The sequence below is a fragment of the Urtica dioica genome, chromosome 8 (assembly GCF_054948205.1).
Source record: "Urtica dioica subsp. dioica isolate 48M chromosome 8, U.dioica_male_clone48M_v1_H2, whole genome shotgun sequence".
Classification (NCBI taxonomy): Eukaryota; Viridiplantae; Streptophyta; class Magnoliopsida; order Rosales; family Urticaceae; genus Urtica; species Urtica dioica.
Genome location: NC_142763.1, coordinates 25,461,365 through 25,477,245, shown reverse-complemented (window position 1 = coordinate 25,477,245; position 15,881 = coordinate 25,461,365).

The window sequence follows — 15,881 nt, the reverse complement described above, 5'->3', positions numbered from 1 at the left end:
AATATGAGATTTTTTGGATATTATTATTGTGTTTAATATAAATGTATTTATTTATTTATTTATTTAAATATATGTTTTTATTAAAAAGAATTTCTCTACATAGATAAAATGTAGTCTATATTGTTAAAATATAACTTCATGAATATAAACTACACCTAAAAGATGTAGTCTTCAACAAAAAAGACTGAAGTCATAGAGAAAAAGATAAGACTCCAGTGCAATAGATGCCAAAAAAACGTCGTAGTCTGTCCACCTCAATTAATTATAACTACTCTTTAAAGCTGTAGTGTTTATTGACTCAAAATTTGAACAACTACATTATAAAAATGTAGTCTTCAACAGAAAAGACTGGAGTCATAGGCAAAGAGATAAGACTCCAGTGCAATATATGCCACAAAAACGCCGTAGTCTGTCTAATTGACTCAATTAAGACTACTTGTTAAAACTGTAGTTTTTTTTTTATCTTATGTAATTGAGTTCTATATAACTACAGCATAACGTTGTAGTATTTATAGATGCCACTAGTAAGACTACATCTAAACAATGTAGTTATATATTTTAACTACAGTCTTATAAAACAGATACACTACGGCCAAACAATGGAGTCATAATCAAAGAGATAAGACTCCAGTGCAATAGATGACAGTCAGTAAACTGTAGTGGATTTAAAATGACTACGGCGTTCGGCAGTAATTAGAGGCCAAATTTCTGGTAGTGGATACTGATGATATGAGCCAGGGCCTGCAACACGAGGGCCAAGAGCTTCTCAGACCAGCAACGCACCATTCTCCCACGATCAAGAACAAGACTCATCGTTCCCCCAGTGCGAGCGATTATCTGGGCAAAGTCGCGACTGGCTCAAAAAAAATATCGGGACATAAAAATGGACGCCGATCATCGATAAAAGAGCTGGCAAGATCAGTGAAGAAGCACAACAGCCTTCTCACCCACAACAAACCCTCCAATGGCACAGCCGAGAACCAGGAAGAGGGAAAGCTCTCAATGCTCTCGGAACCCACCCACCCGGCCTTGGATTTTTCAGGTTCTACTGATGATCTCAATGCCTCAAACACTACTGTAGCGGCGAGCCTTGAGGAGCAAGGCCGCCGAGAGCAATGTTAGGAATCCTGTGGAACGTCCAAGGAGTTGGCTCTCCTTGGACGAGGAGGGTACTCAACAATCACGTGTTGAAGTACTCACCGGACTTTATCTTTCTATATGAGACGAAGGCAACGAAGTCTCAAATAGAAAGACTAAAGTTCACTATGTGATACACTAATGTCTTTACTGTGGAGAGAAAAGGTTTAAGCGGGGGTCTGGCTCTGCTTTGGAAGGACCCAACAGTCATACAAATCCTAGGATTCTCTAGAGGGCATATCGACGCTAGGGTAGTTGAGGACGACGGTAGAAGCTGGCGTTTCATCGGCTTCTATGGAAACCCGGAAACTCACCTTCGGCGTCACTCTTGGGATCTCCTACGGAGGCTGAGCGGTCTGAGTTCTGAACCTTGGTTGATTGGCGGGGACTTCAATGAGCTCCTACATGAGGACGAGAAGAGCGGGGGCAGCGACCGACCTCGCAGACAAATAGAGGAGTTCCGTCAAGCTGTAAGTGACTGTGATCTTCAAGACCTTGGATTCAAAGGTGCTGAATTTACATGGAAAAGAAAAAACAACGAGGAGATAATTTTGGAGCGGTTGGATCGCTGTCTAGCTAATCCTGATTGGATGGACGAGTGGCCTCTTGCTCATGTCACTCATCTTCCTCTCCGGGGCTCGGACCACCGCCCCCTCCTTCTGGATCTCTCTGGGGGGCTGAACACGGTAGGAAATCAGCGAGGTTCGAGAGGAAGATTTCGATTTGAAAAGGCGTGGTGCGACGAGCCAGAATGCGGTGCTTTGATAGAAGACACTTGGATAAAAGGAGGAGACAACACCATTAGTGCCAGGCTGAACCGTTGTCACCAACAATTGAGGCAATGGGGTAGGGGAAAATTAGCTGATCTCAGACAAAGAATTGGAAGACAAACAGCGATCATGGAGAAACTCACAGAAGAATCCACTCACACCCCGACCGAGCTTGTGAGGAAAGAAGAAAGACAGCTCGACGCGCTTATGGAAAAGGAGGAGAGTTATTGGAAACAACGTAGCAGGGCGCTATGGCTCAAAGAAGGTGATCGCAATACGAAGAATTTCCACCGGAAAGCGACGCAACGACATAAGAAGAATGTTATAAAAGGTCTTTTTGACGAGTCTGGTTCCTGGAAATCGGATACTAGAGGGATGACAAAAGTTATTACAAGATACTTTACGGAACTATTTGCCTCCTCTACAGGCTTGTTGAACAACACTGAAGATGTGTTGGAAAGTATCAGACCAAGAATTACAGCGGAGATGAATAAAGAGCTCCTCAGACCCTTCACGGCCAGAGAGGTAAAAGAAGCTGTCTTCGCTCTAGAACCCTTGAAGGCGCCGGGTAAAGATGGCTTCTCGGCAATTTTCTTTCAGAAATACTGGGCAGTTGTTGGAGCCGATGTCACCGAGACCTGCCTCAGGGTCCTCAACTCAAACCACCGAGTGGACGAGATCAACGAGACAATTGTGGTTTTGATTCCAAAACTGAAAAACCCGAAGAATATGAAGGACTTTCGGCCAATCTCCCTATGCAATGTCCTCTACAAAATCATCTCAAAATGTCTTACAGAAAGACTAAAAGGTGCGATGCCTTTATCCATCTCCCTTAACCAAAATTCTTTTGTCAAAGGAAGGCAAATTGGTGATAATATTGTGGTGGGATTTGAAGGTCTACACACGATGAAGAAGAATAAGTTTGGGAATGGAGAACACGCTGCCCTCAAACTAGACATGGCCAAAGCCTTCGACCGGGTAGAATGGAAGTTTATCGAGGCCGTGATGCGGAAAATTGGGTTTGCCGACGATTGGATAGCCAAGATCATGAAATGCATCACCTCGGTCAAATTTACGTTCTCACTGAATGGACAGCTCGTCGGATCCGCCAAACCTCAACGGGGTCTCAGACAAGGTGACCCTTTATCCCCTTTTCTTTTCTTATTTTGTTCGGAAGGCCTCTCCGGCCTTCTAAACAAAGTGGAATTAGAAGGTAGTATCGAAGGAATTAGATTCGGCGATCTGGGTATATGCGTCTCTCATCTTCTCTTCGCGGACGATAGCATGCTTTTCTTCAAGGCCAACAAAAGACGTTTGCTCGTGATTAAAAACTGCCTTGCTGATTATGAGAAAGTCTCGGGTCAAAAGGTAAACTTTGGCAAATCAAGAATCACTTTTGGCTCACAAGTTGATGAGGATAGCCAACAAAAACTTTATGAGATCTTGGGGGTGCAAACTACCGACAACTTAGACCATTACCTGGGGCTTCCTACCTTCTCCAGCCGGCGGACTAACGAATTATTCACTTTCGTCCTCGACAAAGTTTGGAACAAAATTAGGAGTTGGAAGAGCGGACTGTTCTCACAAGCCGGGGAAGAGATTCTTCTTAAAGCGATTGTGCAATCCATCCCAAGCCACGCCATGAGTTGCTTCCGGCTTCCTAAGGGTCTTATAGACAAGCTACACAAACTTATGAACGCCTTTTGGTGGGGAAGCTCCAACGGAAAAAAAAAAAAGAAAATTCACTGGGCTAAATGGGAGACACTTTGCAAGCACAAGATGAAAGGAGGCCTCGAATTCCGTCACCTTGAGGACTTCAACCAAGCTTTCTTAGCCAAGAAAGCTTGGAACATCATTCGAAACCCGGATAGCTTGGTGAATCAAGTCCTCAAGGTAACTTACTTCCCCGACGCTGATTTCCTTGACGATATTGATTGTGTTGGGTCTTCCCAAATTTGGAAAGGTATTCTCTGGGGCATGAAGCTTATAGAAAGAGGTTCGAGATGGAGAATAGGCGACGGAGAGCTAGTCAAGGTTGCCCGAGACCGCTGGATTCCAAGACCCAAGCTTTTCAAGTTGATTGACCCGCCGCCGCTGCCATGTGACATGAGAGTAGCTGAATTGAAGCACCACAACGGTATTTATTCATTTAAGTCTAAATGAATAAAAACAATTCCAGCACAAAAGTAAATACTCAAATTTAGAAATAATGATATCGTTGCTATAATATACAACTTATAGATTATTAAACAAACTATTATAAGTAATATATAATGGGAGACAAAAGTGGATATGATAGCTTGAGTGTATAAATAGCTAAAGAAAGATGAGAGGAAACAAGAGTGAATTTCTTCTATCGGGGATAGATTTTACAAAGTGAGAAGTATGCCTTTTATAGGCAATGTTACATATGGTGAAGATGACAAGTGGTAAAAGTTATTTACAAGTGTAGAGGGTAACTTGTAGAAGTATGATAACTTGTATGAGTATCTCATATCATTCAAAGAGAGCAAGCTTTGCATGGGAAAATACATCTTTGATGGATCTTTTGTCCCTTCAATGGATGCCCATGTGTATTTTCGATAATTCTTCGCATCATTATTGAACCAGGGTGGCTCAGGCGATCATGCCACGTAGTTAGTATTGAAGGATTGGCAACTACCAGATTCGATTCGATTGTATTTATATGAGTGTAATACAATCCAGTTGGAAGCATTGGTAGTTTCTTCAATATATATTTCTTTCCAGCTTTAACTGCTGTAATATATAAATATTTTATGGTACCTTCAGTAAAAGACTAAGTGTCGAATCCATGAGAATATATGTCTTTTGAACTCAAAAGATTATGTTTGGATCTTGGTGAAAATAAAGCGTTGTTTATTGTAATCTTTATGCCATTTGAAAGAGTGAAGTGTGACATGTCAATTCCCTCGATTAGATCTACATGATCTGATATTGTATTCACAACGATTCTTTTTTGTTTTATCTTTGAGAAAAAAAAATTATCCTTCAAGATAGTATGCGTTGTTCCATTATCAAATATGCAAATTTCTTCGATACTATCTTCTTGGTTGGCTTCACAATTAGCTTTATCCATGTCAAAAACTTCGAAATAAAAACAAACCAAAGGTCGATAAGAAAATATCATTAATTAGGAAAAACATAGGTAGGCTATTACACATGGAAGCATTCATATTACAAATTATAAGAAAACATTCCTACATAAGATATTACATATTACATAGGAAAATATAGCATAACACCAGACCGTCAAGCTTCATTCCCAACTGGGGATTACATAACCCTTTTCATTCTCCACCATCTGCTAGTTTAGCAGTGTCAACGATTGCATCGATGAAATCATCATTGAAGTCAGATGCGTCGAAGTGAGTGGAGTCATCATGTTCAATATAATTGACCTCTTTCCCTTTCCCATTCCCATATGCCTGATAAAGTTTGCATAAGTGCTCTGGGACTTGACAAATCCGTGACTAGTGGCCCTTTGGCGCCACACCTGTAACAAGAGCTTTCATAATTCTTAGAAGAATTGGCGTCTTTTCCCTTTTTGTGGAGATTTTCGGGATTTTTTTTCCTCTCGGTGCTTCTTGTGGTTATCGGTGGTCTTATTGGATAGGTTATTGAAATAACCACCTCGACCACGAGAACGACCACGACCTCTTCCACGACCTTGGCCTTGCTCACGATCCCGAAAATAGTTCTCATATTCGGGTTCATCAGAGTTGACAGCGTTTGCTTCAGGAAACGTTTTTGAGCCGGTTGGACGGGACTGATGATTCTTTATCAACAACTCATTATTCTTTTCTGCAATAAGTATGCAAGCAATTAATTCATAATACTTAGTATACCCCCGCACTCGATATTGTTGTTGCAGGGTCATATTAAATGCATGGAAAGTGGTGTATGTCTTCTCTAGCATATCAGTATCTGTAATTTGAATCTCACAATATCTTAAGTGGGTTATTATTCTGAACATTGCAGAATTATATTTGCTGACTTTTTTGTAGTCTTGGAACTGTAAAGCGGCCCATTCATCACGAAATATGGGAAGCATTACATATTGTTGGTGATCATATCTTTCTTTGAGATTCATCCATAGTTCACCTGGATCTCTTCATATTTGTTTTTCAGGCTTTCATTGAGATGTCGACAAAGAAAGATCAATGATCTTGCCTTGTCCATTCTCGAGGAGTTGTTCTCTTCGTTAAGTGTCTCGAGAAGACCCATGGATTCCAAATACATCTCAATATCTACCATCTAAGGCAGAAAGTTGTTTCCCGTGATATAAAGGGGACTGAAATCAAGCTTCATAAGGTTCGACATGTTGGAACAATAATAGAAATAAAATAATTTATTAGATTAGTGAAACATATAAAAGTCTACCAATATTGTTAAGATTAAAGATAGATACATTATTCCAATCCATACTAAAGCAAAGTAAAAATCATTAGTTGGAACATCTCCAACGAAAATTAAAATATGTTAAATGCAATAATAAATAAGACAACAAACACTAATATGAGGTGAGCCATTCTGTGTATTAGATTAAAGATAAAATTTAGAGTAAGAAATATATGAGGTAGATATGATAACGAATTTTTTAGATGGTAGGAATGATGGTGAAGTTTGTATATATAGGGTAAAAAATAGCCGTTTATAACCGTTACTTATTTTTATTTTGTTGTAAAAGATTAATATTAATAGAGCCGTTTATAACCGTTATTGCTATTAATATTTTAATAAATTAAAAAGATATAGTTGAATGCATGATCAATATATAAATAAGTAATTAGAATATAGTTAATGTCATTTTATTATAGGGTGGCAAAGCCTACCTTCATATAATAATTTGATAATTATAAATAAATAGTTATTAAGTGTCTTTCACATCGTTTTACTATAAGTTGACGGAGCCTTCATGTATATAGTAATCCGAAGTTATACACTAATGATGTTAGTATAAATATTGTAGATCACATCACATTGGCATAAGGTGACAGAGCCTCCTGTATATGCAAATATGATGATATACAAAAATAGCACTCATAATAATTTAGATACAAATAATTTAGTGTTGTAGAATTACACCTATGCTCTGAACTGCTGGAGAATAGAGTGATCGTGCAGATAACGTGTTATAAAATACAGCTTATAGATTATTAAACAAACTATTATAAGTAATATATAATGAGAGACAAAGGTGGATGTGATAGCTTGAGTAGGGATGGCAACGGGTACGGGTAAAGTCGGGTACACGTATTCCGTTACCCATACCCGCTATAATTTTTTACCCGTTATCCGGACCCGTTTACCTGGATTTGAGACGGGCCGGGTAACGGGGATACCCGCCGGGTAAGCGGGTTAAAAATATTGGACCCGTTACCCGTTTACCCAATTTAAAAAAAGGGTAGCGGGTCGGGTAGACCCGCTTACCCGTTTATAAAATAAAAATTCATCAACAATATAAAGTTTAAAAATAATAAAATTTAGGTGAAAAATATCTAAGTGCTATTACAATATAAAGAACACTAAAATTCAAAATAAAGAAATAAAAAATACAAAAGAAGTCTTCATTGCAAATTGATCATGTTCATTGTAAATTTGGCCATCTTCATTGCAACGCTATCATCTTCATTGCAACATATAAAAATTTACTATCTTTTTAAATATTTAAAAGTTAACGGCTCGGGTCCCGGTAACCGGGTACGGGATGATTATTCCGTTACCCGTACCCAGACCCGTTAAAACTTTAACAGGTATTACCCGTTTACCCAAAAAGAACGGGTATTACCCGACCCGAATAAATTGGGTAACGGGCCGGAACGCGGGTAACAGGTCAAATTGCCATCCCTAAGCTTGAGTGTATAAATTACTAAAAAAAGATGAGAGGAAACAAGAGTGAATTTCTTCTATCAATGATAGATTTTAAAAAGTGAGAAATATGCTTTTTATAGACAATATTACATACGGTGAAAATGACAAGTGGTAAATTTATTTACAAATGTATAGAGTAACTTGTAAGAGTATGATAACTTGTATGAGTATCCCATATCATTCATAACAATCGTCTAAATTTTTATCCAAATTTCCATAAACACCTATTTAAAATATCGTGGGGTTGAGTAACAAGTTATACAAAATTATAGAAAAAAATAGATCCTACTAAGTAGATATTTATTTATTTATTTATTAATCAAAAAATTGTACGAATGGAAATTAAAAGCATATACAGTATCTTAAATGAAAATTGGTGTAACACTATTTATTTTATTTTGTGTAAAATTTATGCCAAATATTTAAATATTATAATTTAATTAATTTATATTAAAGAATTAAAGTGTATATATTTTAGATTAGACATGTGTAGATATTAATCTAAGTCAATCAGACTACTGATAGGTGCATTAATCACGCGTAAAACTCCTATTTCCCGAACCGAAAACCAACGAGTCCTCAAGTATTTTAATGGTTTTAGTAGGTTTTTGAGTAGTTTCAGGTTCAGAGGAGCAATAGAGCGTCTACAATCAATTTCGTGGAAAAAGGACGGGATTTGGAGACAAAACGGTCGAAATAGAGTCAAAAAGCGATAAGCAAGAAAATTGGCGACAACGCGCGCCGCGCACCCTCCCTCGCGCGCCGCGCTAAGGCAAAATTCGAGACCGCGCGCCGCGCATCGACAGTCGTGCGCCGCGCATCCCGGGAGCGCAAATCGTGAAAATGCACAGAGTCTTATGCGCGGAGCGCGCATAAGCTGAAGACTGGACCGCGCGCCGCGCAAGGACACCGCGTCGCGCCCTCCTTCGGGTTTTGACGGACTTACTTTCCGTTTTTGATGTTTTTGAGCGAATTAAACCAGTCCAAAGGCCCAATATGCTCCGAAAATCACCCATTGACCTACATATTAGACTCTAAGCTCTAAAACATAATCTTCCTTTTTGTTTAAGTTTCTCTTTTATTGTTTGGTTGTTCTTGAGAGCTTTTGAAAGAGGAAAAATGCGTTCTTCAACGGAATTGACAACCCGACGAGTTCTCCTTCTCTGAATTCATTCGTTCTTCTTTCTTCTCTTCTTTTATTTATTTTATTGCACTAAATTATTGTTGAACATCAATTTTATTTAATATGAATTCTGTTTTGGTTTCAATCTTTATTTTAGTGCTCTTAATTATTATGTTATGTTTAGCGTTGATTATGAACACCATTAGAGGCTAAGTTTCTTATGGGGTTGCGATGTAGCCGGGATTGATAATGGTTGGGGGGTTCGTTAGGGTTAGATAATCATTGTTTGCTTCATTGTTATGGATTGCTTGATATGAATCGTTCCTTATGCTTTCTAGTGCTTGATCACCATTAGAACTGTTATCTAGGATTGTTTAGCTACTCGAGAGAGAGTAAATAATCGTGCTTTTGTTCATGTCTTCGTAGTTGATCCTAGGTTAGAAAATCTAGGCAATTTATGTAATCGTTTGAGCTCTTGTTTCATTGCGTGTGATTGTTTTAATAGGATTAGATGCCGAGAGGATAATAATCCGTCAATTACATAGGTTTGCTAGAACACTCGAGAGAGGCTAGTGAATAATTTTGATAGAGTGAGATTAGCATCCATAGGAGTAGATTTTGTTGTTCAAACCCGAAACCCCCGACCTAGTTAGTTCCGGTGAAATCGTGACCCATACTTTCTCTTCTTGCAAAACTCGTATCTTTTTCTCTGCTTTAGTTTTATTATTATTGCTTTTGTTACAACCATCTTCTTAATTTTACTTGGAATTAATTAGCATCAAGTTTTAGAAAATCGCTATAGTAACTAGTCTCTGTGGGATCGATATCCGTTACTTACGTAACACTATTACTTGTTCGATACGTCCGCTTGCGTGCTAGTTATAATAAAAAATATCGCAACAACTACTATATATTTTTAGAATATTATATTTATTTATGAAAAAATATAGGGTAAGACTATTGGAATTAAATTAATATAACAAAAAATTGGCTGCTTAAGCCACGGAATGTGTAGCAATTTAAAATTGGCCAACCTTTCGTTAATATGCTGTAAATAGTCATATTGCTTACGTGGCAGCTTATTAATTAAATTAGGTTTACACTTTTGCCCTTATTTAACTTGCAGAAACCGAATAGGGAAGTTTTCAAATTTGAAATTTCCTGCAGATTTTGAAAATTAATAGCCCATTTATTGTTATGTTTTTGGAAGTTTCTAGCGTTGACTTTAGGTAATTAGTATCTATTTTCGTGGTTAAACTCTGTAAATATATTCTTCATTTATTGATATTATTTTGTCTTCCATATATTCATAATTTTCAGAATTTTCGTGCTCAAAATATTTCCAGAATTTTTTTTTCAGTTCAAATGTACTGTAAATAAGCTTCTTATTTACAATGAATATACTGTAAATATGCTTTGTATTTACAATGAATATACTGTAAATATGCTTTTTATTTACACGAATATATTGTAAATATGTTTTCTATGAACAGCAACCAAAAAAAAAACTGTTCTTCTTATTTAATCATATGTCTGTCTCTTCCTACGCGGACCTCGGAGGTCACCGGCAGCGATGGTGACTTGACCGCCATCAAAATGGCGGCGTGAATCTCCAAAATCGGCTTGATGCTCAAACATGACCTTCCTCCAATTGTCGATTATCCTTTCGGCGCCAGAGAAGAAGATCGTCACTGCTTAGATCGCACGGCCTCGACGAGATCGCGGCAAAGATCGGATAGTCGATGGACTCGGGCTGGAGACTTCTTTAAGACTCCGCGCCTTGGATCTCCTCCGGTCGGCGGGCCTCCAAGTCGCCACGCTCCTCCGCCGCCGTGCCCTAGGTCGCCGCGAAATCCCGACCTAGAACCTAGGTCACACCCTAGGTTGTCGCGCGCCTCATCCTCGCTCGCTCGCGGCTTGGATCTTGGATCGGCTCGTCGTCGCTCAACAACGCTCGTGGACGCTCGGATCTGCGCTTCCCAGCCATCGCCGGTCGCGATCTCTTTCGCGTGCGCTCTCCGACTGTCCGACGCGACTCGATCTCCGCCATCGTCGGTCGCGGCTTCCCTCGCGTGCGTCGCCAGCCACTCCAGCTTGACCCGGTCGAGGATCTCCTTCTCAGGCGTGGCTCCAACAGATTCGTGAGAGGATATTATCGTTTGGGGTTCTTCTTCTTTTTTTTATGGAAATTAATGTGGGCGGTTGTGTGTGAACGCATCTACACGGTTTTAATTACTTCCTAGATTTTCGCGAGCATTAATAACGAAATATTTGAGCTGATTAATGACGAAACTGGGCGGGAAAAAGAAAAGGGTAGTCTAGTAAAAATTTGGCTGTTAATAAATCATCCGGGCTATTTACCACTTATTTACAGAACGTTGGCTAAAAATAAATTCGCTATTTTCAGGAGGCTACTTAGCTTAATTACCCTTAATATAATATAAACATCATGTTTAAGTTTTAACAAGTAACAACATTGATTATATTTGTAACAGTGAGGCATTTAACCATTGAGAAATTTCATTAAGTGGGCTTAATAACCCATTAAATATCTCATTTAGACCCTAATATTGAAAAATATCCCAAAATGGACTTTTGTACCATAATCGGACAAAAATACCCTTATAATCTATTTGAACTCATCTCATTCCCCCCGAAACTCATCTCTCTCTCACTCGCTCACTTCAAAAAAAAAAAGAAACTCTACGATCGTGTACGAGGGGATACGACGGCAGACGATCTTGTACGGGTCGGTACGATAGAGGACGATGGCGTACGATGGAAATGCTTCGAGATCCGGCGGCGGTGACGGACAGAAATCCCGAGCTTCAAAACCAAGTAAAAAGGTAAGTTTTCATGAAATTTCTTGTTAAACTTCGTTGAAAATAGTTAGAATAGGGTTTAGGACTTAGTTATTACCTGATTTGAGTTGATTTGAGGTGATTTGGGTCGAATTTAGATTGTTAGGGTTTGAAATTAGGGCCAGTGTACGATGAGATTGATGCATCGTACGATGTTGTACGATGTCGTACGATGAAATTCATAGAGCTCTACGATGCGATACGATGGTGTACGATGGGTTTATGTTTTCTAAAAAATTGTCGTACGAATCTGTACGATGTCGTACGATGCTATACGATGATTTAAAAAAAAAATCTAATTTCTTGTTTTACGATGATATACGATGCTGTACGATGCTATACGATGATTTTATAAAAAAATTTAATTTCTTGTTTTACGATGATATACGATGCTGTACGATGCTATACGATGATTTTATAAAAAAATTTAATTTCTTGTTTTACGATGATATACGATTCTGTACGATGCTATACGATGATTTTTTTTAAAAATTTAATTTCTTGTTTTACGATGATATACGATGCTATACGATGATTTTTTTTTAAAATGAAAGAGATCCCCGTATGCGCGGCGCGCGACTGTCTCTGCGCGGCGCGCGGTCTCGGGAAATTGAATTGTGTTTCTGATTTAACGTTGTTGTTTTTTTAGGACAATTTAAACTACATATACAACGTCTCATTCCCTGGGGCGTATCACCTACGGTGGGACGGGGATCTTGAAGCTTGTACGGAGTAGATTCGATGAGCTCGGGATAAAAGAACGAATCCTCGGGACTCCGTTCGAGCAATTTTTTACGGAGAGCGAGCTTGGTTTCTCACCGGTGCTCGTACATACTCTCCTTCAGAAGAAGATCGAGGCGACGGTACGGGGGGAGATACATTTTGGTATCGGAGGCAAACGAGTACGATTTGGACGCCTCGAGTACGCACTCGTCTCGGGGATGACTTATGAAGACGGTCCGACCAAAGCCGAACAAGACGAGCGAAACAACGATGGATTGATCACGGATCACTTGAACGGCGTTGCCGGAAGCAAGTTGAGCGCGTTGATCAACGCGTTCACCATATGTCGAAGCCCTGACGCTGCGTTCAAGCTCGGGCTGCTCGTATTCGTCTATGGGTATCTTCTGGGGCAGCCGACCAACAAAGCCATCGAAGAAAGGTGGCAGAAATTTCTATACATCGTTCAAGACCTCCCATTCTTCTTCAAGATGCCTTGGGGAAATTTGAGTTGGGCAGAGACGTATTCCAGCCTGTCGGTGAACCTACGGCGTTATCACGAGACGCTGCAAAAGAAGTTGAAGGACAAGCCGGATGTGGCACATAAAGAGGCCAAGTACACATTGACGGGTAATCTCCATACCCTTCATTACTGGGCGTACGAGGCTATCCCAGAGATCAGGATGAGGTTCGGGTCGAACCAGGGGATTCGTGTGCCCCGGATGCACTCGTGGTCTAGTAATGTGCTCATAATGGGCAAAGACATCGAGGCGGTCTTGAATAAAAAAACGGTAACTTTTTATTATTTATCGTTTATTAATGTATTTTACATTATTTTGGAATATTGGTAACGTTTATTAATGTATTGTAGGTGGGTGTTCTTCAAATGCTGAGACCAAGGGCACCAGAGAAAGAAATGTTCACTCTCCTCGAGATACAGACGAGCAAATGTCTGTATCCCATAGACGTCGAAGAAGAAATAGATCGAGTCGCGACTGTTGCAGAAGATGCCATCGTCGGAGACTCCGACGACGAACACGTGTCAGACACTCCACGTGTTCGTCTTGCTAGTCCGACCACTCCCGCAATGGGATCGAGGCCCACAGCGACCTCTCGCGCCGACATTCCCGAGGCCTTTGTCATAACACGGGAAATGTGGGAAGAAATGCGAGCTTCCCAAGAACAACTGCGAGCATCTCAAGAACAACTGCTAGCATCCCAAAAACGAATGATACAGTCACAAGGGATGTACAGCCAAGACGGTAACTTCTGGTACGATTGTTCCGGCGTACCCCGCACGTACCCAATAGCTTTCTCCCTGGATCTCCAAGCTTTCAAATACGATATGTTCACACCCCATCTTGTCTTCACTTCTTCCCTGACGTTATGCGCCGAATACTCCGCCATAGAGTTAATTGAGTACTTGTCTTTAAATACGTGACCGATGACCCATGGTGCCGCTCCTCGATGGCCCTCTGTTCGAACAACACGCCCACATGAGTGTTTACCCTCGTACGACGTAGTCTCCCACATCTCAGACCACTGCACGACACCCCTCAACCTCCATGTGCAGCTCTCGTTTTTGCATAGAACATACCATCTCTTTTTCGAAGAAGATTTCACTCTAAATTCGAAATTATGTTTCAACGCGTACAAGTGGATATGTTTCTTCATTTCATGCTTGCTTTCAAATTGCTGCCCAATATATATTTCTTCTGAGCTACCTGTTACTTTCAAAGGTTAGTTAAACAATATGTGGTTTCATATTATACTTGAATCTCATTTGAATCCACTTAAATTACCTGTAGAAGAATGACTTGGATAATGACTCGGGTTTTCCTTCACAACATCATCGGCGCTGAACTCGGGTGCTTTCCATGAATAAGGAACGATAGGTGATCCGATCATCGGAGGCTCACGCTGACATTGACCCGATGGTTCACAATGACCCGTTGGTACCGTAAACGTTTCCACAAATTCTTCATATTCTTCGGGATTGGCGAATTCTTCAAATTTTTCACCTCTACCATTGTTATCTCCGTCATATCCATCACTATTCTCTTCATCACCATCGCTACCTTCGTTTTCATCACCTTCGCCACATTCGTTTTCATCACCTTCGCCATCTTCGTATTCATCACCATTGTGTCCATCATATTCGTCACTGTTGTGATTACAATCTCTATCACGCCTGTATACTTCGTCACCGTTTCCGGCACCCTTGTACTCGTTAAACAAGTCATCGTCACAGCCACCGTCTTTGTTTTCAATTATAGGATCATTTTGTCGATCCTCGATAACAAGAGTATTCCGTCTCTTCTTCGGTTCATTGCGAGACACCATTCCAACTTCCACATCTTTCCCTTTACATACTCCTCGATACGCAATATGTGCAATGACCTCGATCTGTTTCGGTACCAAACTTACACAGAGTGGAAATCTATTACGATATTTGTGCTTCATAAAATGCGAAACATCACCATTGTCCTTCAATACGGCAGGACCTACTGGAATTGTACCGACTGCGTATGGGACTTCGAGTTTTAAGTCGAACGCGAATCTGTCTAACTCGAACTTCTCGTATAAGAAATCTACTAACTCCGTGTACGTTACCTCTTTCGGAATTACGAATGCACGAAATTATGCATTGGTGAAAACCCATTGGTGTCCTTCCTTCTCCCAAGTGCCGTTAATCATGACAAAAACTGCAAAAAACAGTCAAACTATGCAAAATAAGCTTCTATATCGTACATCATCGTATACCATCGTACAAAATCGTACATCATCTTACAGAAAGGCATCGTACGGCATCGTACAACATCGTACAGAATCGTACAACATCGTACAGCATCGTACATCATCGTACAACATCGTACAGAACGCAATTTCTATCCTAAATTTCATCGTACAAAAATTTAAATTTCATCGTACATCATCGTATACCATCGTACAAACAAGTTAAACCCAGATTTTGGACTTTGTTTTCAGATCTGATCGATTTTTTTTGCTACATTCTATCATATACAATCATAAACTTTGTAAAAATGATTAAGTTAGTAATCTTACCCATGATTCTTTTGAAACCCGCTTAAGTAGAGAGGATTTGAGTGGATTTGAAAGAGTTTGAGCGAGTGATAAAGTGAGAGTGAGAGGGAAAGGCTCGTTCAAATGAACTGATATAGTCACAGGGGCATTTTTGTCCATTTTCGGTACAAAAGTCCATATTTAGATATTTTTAAACATTATGGTCTAATCTTGATATTTAATGGGTTATTAAGCCCACTTAATGAAATTTCTCTAACCATTCATCCCCAAAATTGTTAGCGGGAGTGCGCGCTAACACGAGAATTCGGGAAAGGCAAATTGGCGGGCTCTTTC